Here is an 8,686-nt window from a genome sequence, read left to right as displayed (position 1 = left end):
CACCTCGGAGCACTGCCTGCGCCTCCAATGTGGGTGCCATACATGCATCTGTGGGCTTTTGTTATGCCACATCCTTAGCCTGGGAACACCATCCATTGCCTCCTCTCCAGATTCATCTTTCAAGTTGAGTCAACTCCTTTTGTGTAGTCTTCTCCTAAAAGAGCACTCATCGCCGCCTCCTCTTTTCCCAGATCCCCGGGTTGCCTCTGCTGTGGGACTTGCCGGCTGCTTGATGTGAGCATCTCCCGCCCCTGGACTGGGGATCCTTCAGGTCAGACACTGGGTCTTTTTATTGCCAGGTCCTCAGGCGCCAGCTCCCCGTCTCAAGGCCTGGGTGTTCGAGGCACATGTAGATGATTCACACATGATTTGCAAATGGAATGTTGGTTGAGTTTCTAAAACTGAATGCAAAGTTTGGTGGTTCTCTTGCTTCTTGTTCAAGTGGAAATTTCGTTCCTAGACAATTTTCATTGTGAAAAATCCCGATGTCTGGATCTCATTCCCAGGCCTCTGATACAGTGGGTCTGGGTTGCAGCTTGGGCACCGAGAGTTGTAAGCTGCCCGCAGTCAGGGCTAAGACCATGACTGCGATCCAGCTGTCATTCCTGAGATGGCATCTCCTCTCCCCGGGATGAACCGTGTGCTCTTCATCAAGCCAGATGGGGTCAGCCTGCCCCAGGAGCAAGAGTCCAGAGGGAAATGCCCGCAAGGACTTGAGGATAAAGGCTGTGAGAGTGAACATGTGTGTGTGTTACATGTGCACATGTACGTGCTACCTGAGTGCTTATGGTGTAGCTTCATGATAACAGCTGAAGCCATGTATATATTTTTGCGTCTTATTTTTCTTCTCTGGAAAATCAGATTTACTCTTAATTTCTAAGGCCCCGGTATTGCTAAAATGGTCAGATGTCAATAGCCAAGTATCCTGGGAGAGGCCACATTGCAATGAGAGCAGAGCAAGAGCCGTCCACAGGGACAGGCACCTTGTCTATTTGCCTGTAGCATAGATGCAGCGGGCAGTTACATTTGGGGCTGTACTTTGGAGGCCTTGAATGCCGAGCTGAGTGAGAGTGTTTACTGCAGCAGGGGATGGGGTTAGTGAAAGGCCTCATCAGGGAGGGACAGGTTGGAGCTGGGTTGTCAGGAGATGAGTTTGGTGAGGCTGTGCACACGGTGATGGCGAGGGAGAGGCGAGACGGGAGGAGAGACCCCGTTGGAGAGGCCGCTTCAGCTCTAGGTGGGAGGGGAAAGGGGCCTGAGCTGCTGGGGACCATGGGGCAGAGAGAAGGGACAGATGGTGGAGGGTGAGGTGGGGGGCTGCAGGGGCCCACCAGGCAAGACTTGGCCGTGGGTGGCTGGGAGGAAGGAGGGAGCGAGGAGCAAAGACTCCGGCTCTGGAACCAGGGAAGGCTGCTCGCTGGAGGCCTGCATTCATCTGTTACCACGCCGGACCCCTCTTGAAAGCTGCTTGTCCACATAGGCCTGGCAGCCTTGGTAGACAGTGTGGAGGGGGCTAAGGGCTCAACTTGTAGTGTAACTCAGATCTGAGTTCAACTCCCAGCACTGGCCCTTTCCATGTGTGCGTCCTTGGGAGACTGATAGTTATAAAATGTGTGCGGACAGACAGTTTGGCATGAGTATACAGTGAGAGCTCAGTAAATGTTAGCTGCTGGAATTACTGTCTTCTCTCTGTCTCTGATACACACACACACACACACCCCTCTTTTGTGATTCTAAAACCTCCATCTGGATAAGGCAGTGGGCCAGGGCGCCCATCCTCCAGGAGCTGTGGGTGTGGGCTGCTGAGGGCTCAGAGCCCTTCCCTCCAAATAGTCCTTAGCCCAACAGGAACCATCTCACCCAAGAGCCCCACCAACCACCCCCTCAACCCATCTAGTGACTGACTGGGACAGAGTACAAAAATGTGGCCTCTTTGGCTCATGGCAAAGTCAACTCTATGCTCAAATTTTTACTCCAGAGCGCGCCCCGTGGGAAGGTTGAAGGCAGATGCCAGCTGAGGCCTTACCCTCTGCCTTAACCTCCCTCTCTCACCCCCCTTGCCTTGAGAGCATCCCCCTGGTAAAGCAAGGGTACTGAATCCCTGCCTCAGGCTCCTGGCAGCTTTGGGGAGCAGGTCCCACAGCCGACAGTCTGCTTAGTTCTCTATTTCAGGCTTCACCTCAGACACCATCGAGCCTGTGCTCCATGCTGTGGGGCCCAACAGGGCAAGCCTTGCTCCCTGCCCAGGCCCCTGGATCTCTGGCATGGGAAGGGGAACCTGCTGGAACAGGAGAGGCATTTAGATAACACTCAGACCCTCATCTGACTTCTCTGGGTCCTATTTGCATGTCACCTGGGACCCTCTCTGCCCTGTGGAGTTGCTGCTTTGCCCCCCAACTTGGCTCTGAGCATCCATGGGGCAGGTACTGCAGCTGAGTGGTTTCTGCACCCCCAGCACTCAACACGGGCCTGCACACAGTTTGAGGAACTACATTTACTTGGAATGAAAAACAGTTACAGCCAAGATCACCAAAGAAAGCAGCCAGTGATGGCCAAAGGGAAGGGTCTTGCCTGGGCCCATGGAGAGATGGGCCTGCCTGATAAGATGGAAGAGCGCAAAGAGAAGCAGCCATCAGTCACTGGGCAGAATCACATGTACCTTTCTGGGTACATCTCACCATCTCCATTTTACCCATGAAGTCTTCGAGGTTCAGAAAAATGACATTTATAAAAACCCCAAGAAAGTGGTAGAGTTGGATTTCAATCACTTGCCTGGCTATATTCTCACCAAGATCACAGGGTCTGAAATCACATCTTGAAGAGCTGGGAGTTACTCTTCTGGGGGTCTGCATCCCTACTGATGTTTGAGCTGAAAAGGACTGGCTGGTGGCTGTGTTGGAGGCAGACTGGCCGAGCATTGGAAAGAGGTGGGAAGGGGGTTTGGAAATGAATCCACTCTTCTTCTGGGGGCAACAGAGTCGGGAGCATCATTGTAGCTCGGCTCTGAGGAGTCAGGTGACAGAGGCAGGGCCGAGGCAGTGGACTGTCCAGCAAAGGGAGACAGCGGGCTGGATGCCTGATTCCCTCAGACCTTCTGGCCCTGGGCAGGCGGGAGCCCTGGGCGCTGAGCTGTGTGACTCTCCCTGGGCTCCGCTTCTCATCAATCAAGGGAGCGGGGTGGCTGGAAGGTTTCTTCCAGCTCCAAGTCCTTGATTCTCAATCAGTGAAAGGTCTGATGTTTCCCATCCCTCTTTGCTCCTCTCTGTGTAAATCCTGGGCTGCAGACCAGTGATCCAAGTCCCTGGGCCCAGCCAAGGCGACAGAAAGCCTGACTTTCTCAGCCTTGAAAAGAGCTGACAGGCTGTTCTCTGGGCTCCCCTCTGCAGGGAGCATTGACAAGAGCTGGAAGAGGAGACTGGCACGGGAGCCTTCTTGAGTTGTTCCACAAAGGACCTCTTCTCTTTCCCAGGCATGATGACAAATACTGTGGCTCCCTCTGGCTGTAAAGGCCGGGGGGCGTGGACAAGGTTCCCATGCCTGGGCTCTTAGGAAAACTGCAAGCAAAGAAACAAATGTGCATGGGTTTTTGGCTACGCTTCTTGACTTGATGCCAGATAACCCCTGGGTTCAAAATTACATCACTATTGACTATCTGGGTAATTTCTCTGTTTGACCATCTTGGAAGAATAGCTACCTTGGCAACAGATTGTTATCAGCTCCCTAATGATTTGTGCTGAGGAGCAGTTTCCTTTATGCTGAAAACCGGTGGCCTAAAAGAAAAGCTGGAGCTGACCAGCTGCCACCTCCCAGGTCTCTGAGTGGATTGTGCAGTATCGAGAACTGGAGCTGGGCTGGACAGACTACTTTGTTAGGCAGTAAGGGCCAGGCCGGTGACGCTGGGATTCCCAGTGTCACCCTCTTCACCCTCAGCTGTGGACTCAGCAGAGCCCCTGGGATGCTCAGTCTTTACCCATTGCAGGTGGCTCAGTGCTGAAGGAGGGGCTGATATGACACATCTAGCACTGGCCCCATGAGCTGGCCTGTCTTTCTGAGGCCACTGGGAGTTCTGTTCCTGGTCCTTCCACTCTCCCTTGCTTCTTACTCGGCTCACCAGATGCCATGCATTGGCCTCTGTGCTTCAGATGAATTAAAAAACACACCGGATTATTCAGGAAAGATCTAAAGGAAATTCCCGGGAGACTCACAGCACTTCTGAGTTACGAGGGAGCACTGGCCAGAGTGGGGAAATAGAGCGAAAGCTTATTTCAAAAAGAAGAAGGGGAGTTCCATTGTGGCACAGCAGAAACGAATCCGACTAGTAACCATGAGGTTGCAGTCAGATCCCTGGCCTCACACCCCTCAGATCCTGTGTTGCTGTGGTGTAGGTCAGCAGCTGTAGCTCTGATTGAACCCCTAACCTGGGAACCTCCACATGCTGGGTGAAGCCTCAAAAAGCGCAAAAAAAAAAAAAAAAAAAAGGCAAAGACACTCCAAATAATTGGCTTTTGCATGTGAGACTGGGCGGGGGGCGTGGGGAAGGGGGCTGAGAGATGAGCATCCTCAAAATGGCATTGGGCTAATGAACGGCCTTGGGGAAATTGTGTCCTGAGAGCCACAAAGGGTTGGCACGTGTTCCATGGCACTCATCTTCACAGCCTGGTTCATTCGAGGAAAAATTTGGTGCACAGGAAACCAAGTCCTGGGGCTGACAAGCTGAGCAGAGCTCTGTGATCTTCACAAAGCAAAACTGTCCGCCTCTCAGCTCCCTCAGGTCTTTGCAACTCAAACCAGCTATTTCAAACCTCTCTCCACTTGGCCCTTTAATGAAGGCGTTGCTTGGAAAGTTTCCCCTTATTTCTCTGCTTTTAAAAACTGTTTTATTTTGAAATAATTATATGCTTACAGAGATGTTGCTACCCCCGCCCCCCAAAAAAGTACAGAAAACTTATACATATCCTTTACCCAGATTCCCCTCTGTCAGTAATTTGGATAACATTAGAATGATTGAAACCAGGAAATTAGCATTAGTATACTACTAGTAACTAAAGAAAGTTCATTTTAATTTCACCAGTTTTTGCTTTAATATCCTTTTCCTGTTCCACGGTCCAGTTTGCATTTGGTTGTTGCATCTTCTTGATCGCCTTCAATCTGTGATAATGTCTGTCTTTGTCTTTAAAACCTCCACGCTTCCAAAGCACCCTGGTTACTTTATCAAATGTCTCTTGATTTGATTTGTCTGATGCTTTCACATGATGAGGTGGTGGCCGTGTATTTTTGGCAAGAAAACCACAGAAGTGATGCAACCTCAGTGCATCATATCAGTGGGTACATGATATCAATATGTTTTATTCCTGGTTGTCATCATTTGATTTATGTTGTGTCAGCTCGCCGCTCCCCCCCCCCGATAAAGTTATTTTCCCTTTGCGATTGATATCTTGAGGGAGCTACTGTGAAACTATGCACTTTCACCTCCTGATTTTAGGATCTAACAATGGGTGTTTCCTGTAGTCTTTTTTTTTTTTTTTTGTCTTTTTGTCTTTGTAGGGCTGCACCTGAGGCATATGGAGTTTCCCAGCCTAGGGGTCTAATCAGAGCTACAGATGCCAGCATACCCCATAGCCACAGCCACGCCAGATCCGAGCCGTGTCTGTGACCTACACCACAGCTCATGGCAACGCCAGATCGTTAACCCACTGAGCAAGGCCAGGGATCCAACCCGCAACCTCATGGTTCCTAGTCGGATTCGTTTCTGCTGCACCACGACGGGAACTCCCTGCAGTCATTCTTACTATGTTTGCCTACTAGTGGCTTTGTACTTCCCTCATTCCTTCCTCATTTATTAACTGGAATGCCTCTGTAATAAAGAAATGTCCCTTCTTCCCCTCATTCAGTTATTTGTTCTTTATTTATGTATGGCAGTATGGAATCACAGACATTTATTTTATCCTATGGTGTGTTTGGGCCCTCCGGAGAAACAAAACCAACAGGATATGTATGTATACACACACCTCTGGTTACACACACATCAGTAAGAGCTGAGACGTTCAAGATTGAGGTGCTGACAGATGATGTCTGGTGAGAGCTGCTTCCTGGCTCAGCGGGCAGCCGCCTTCTCCCTGTGCCCTCACATGGCTGAGAGGGAGCCCTGGTCTCTTTCTCTGTTTCTAAGGACACCAGTCCCATCAAGGGGACTCCACCCTCATGATCTCATCTAAACCCAATTACCTCCCAAAGGCTCCATTAGCTAATGCCATCCCATTGGATGTTAGGGTTTCAACGAAAGACGTTTGGGGTGGGGGACACAAACATACGGTCCATAACACAGGGAAAGAGCCAGTGTTGTAGTTCAAGTCCAAAGCCTAGCCGCACGCAGCATCTCTTTCACCAAAAAATAACATCGTCTTTTTGACATTCCTAAGAATGTTTCTCAATGTGAAGTTACACTCCCATTGTGAAAGAGCCATTAACCAGGCATGGGGCCAATGCATGCACTTATCCCTGCAGCCCTAAGCATGTTCCTAACATGCTGCAAACATGCTCCATGCTCCCAGGACCTTCCTAACATGCTCTGGTGAAAGGGGAGAGGAGTCACTGTCCTGTGACTAGAGCTTTCAGTTTGTCTAACAATTAGAATGTATGTCTTCACTCATTCATTCAACAAATATTTATTAAGCATTCACTGGCTGCAGCCTTGGGAGGAGACAGTGGGGGCAAGACAGACCTGGTCTGGTTGATGCAGGCAAAACAGGCAGGCCAGAGCCTCAGCTGGAGGGGCAGGGAGGCCTTGCCGGCGCCTGGGTTACAGTTCTCAGTAGGTGGGCCTGGCCGCCTGGAGCCAGTGAAGGAGGCTGTACGGTCATCATCCACTGCTGCCAAGCAGGACTTCGTACTTTCTCATGGCCCTGGGCTGTCAGAGCCACATCTGCTTTGAGTCAACACACCCACTTTCAGATACATCTAAGGCGAACTTCGAGTTCACCCCAAAACCGTGGAGCACATGCTGTTTGGGGCTGAATTCGGGTTGGAGTGAGATAGGCAGACCGGCCTTCTTCCAAGGGCATCCAAGAGTCTATTATAACCTTTCACTGGCCGTGCCTTCCCACAGCACCAGCTCAGGCTCATCCCCTCCTTGCATTTCTAGGCAACCCCAGCCTGTCCCAGTCGCTGATGTCAGCCAATGAAAGCTTATTTATTTACTTCATTTTATTTTACTTATTTATTTATTTAGTCTTTTTAGGGCTACACCTGCAGCATATGGAAGTTACCAGGCTAAGGGTGGAATCAGAGTAGCTGGCCTATGTCACAGCCACAGCAATGCAGGATCCAAGCCGCACCTGCGACCTATACTACAGCTCATGGCAACACCAGATCCTTAACCCACTGAGCGAGGCCAGGGATCGAACCTTCATCCTCATGGATGCTAGTCGGGTTTGTTAACCCCCGAGCCACAATGGGAACTCCTCAATGACAGTTTAGAATTTCAGCTTGGCCATGCACGTGTATGTGCGTGTGTGTGTGTGTATGTTTATATTTGTAAAGTATTATTTATTTAGTATAAATATTTATGATCTTCTTTCTTGCCTGCTTTTTTGCCCTAATCATATTTAATTCTTAAATCCCTGTGTTGCTTTCACAACCCTAAATGAGGCACAACATTTATGTAAGGGATGGTACTTGAGTGGCACCTAAGGAAAAAGTCACAGTCTAGGGGCACAGTTAGCTGTCTCCTTTGAGCGTTCCGGATTTCCCCAGATCCTTCCAGCAGGGAGGACAAGGGCAGTTGAAAAGAGAGATTCATTTTCACACCAGTTTATAAAACCTCGTGGTATTTCTAACACCTGGAGGGAGCTGCTCTGGAGCAAAGAAGCTTCCTGTTGAGTCTCCGGTCACATAGGGCATCAGGCCTGCTTTAGCTGCAGGCCTGGGGCAGCGGTGAAGGGGACTAGGGAAGGAGGTGCATGGTTCTGCTGACCAGATATGCTGTCCTGAGGTCTGTGGACCCAGAAATAAAGGAAATCTACAGATGGTTTCCAAAGGGCAGAAAGAGAAACAAGACCCCAACTCAAAGCCTACGAAATTGCTGGGCTTGTTTACATAACAGTAGCATCTTCCAGAAGCTGACGGTGGCAAACACTGGCACTGCAGGGGCGAAGGCTCCTGAGGGTGGAAGCCACACAACAGGGCTGCAGGCTGGGGCCAGGGAGACCTCGACGGTAGGGGGCCCCCCTTGTGGTTAGACACGGCTGGTGGTCTGTAAGGCCCCTGGGTGGACCCCCACCGTCGTTTTTATGTTTTCCTGGGCTGCATTGTAATCCTCTTCTGTCACTCTGTAGCTTCAGTCAATTTACTGAACACAAATGTCTTGGGTCAGTTGTATTTGAGAGAATGAAGGACCTGGGTCTATACTTGGGGCTGGAGCTGACCTAGAAGATGGGCCCAGCTCGAAAAAGCCTAGATTGTCAGGGAGAACCTGGAGCAGGTGGCCCCGAGGGAGGGGACCCACAAACCTCAACTGCAGACCTTCCTGTTTCCCCTTTTGGCTTCTCACCCTCTCCCCATCATCACATTCTCCTTGCCTCCCTTTTATTTTTATTTTTTGCTTTTTAGGGCCACACCTGTGGCATACAGAAGTTCCCAGGCTGGGGGTTGAATCAGAGCTGCAGTTGCCAGCCTACACCACGGCAAT

Source organism: Phacochoerus africanus, chromosome 16 (genome assembly GCF_016906955.1).
Source record: "Phacochoerus africanus isolate WHEZ1 chromosome 16, ROS_Pafr_v1, whole genome shotgun sequence".
Lineage (NCBI taxonomy): Eukaryota > Metazoa > Chordata > Mammalia > Artiodactyla > Suidae > Phacochoerus > Phacochoerus africanus.
The sequence above is the reverse complement of the archived record's forward strand: the minus strand, read 5'-3'. Positions refer to the sequence as shown.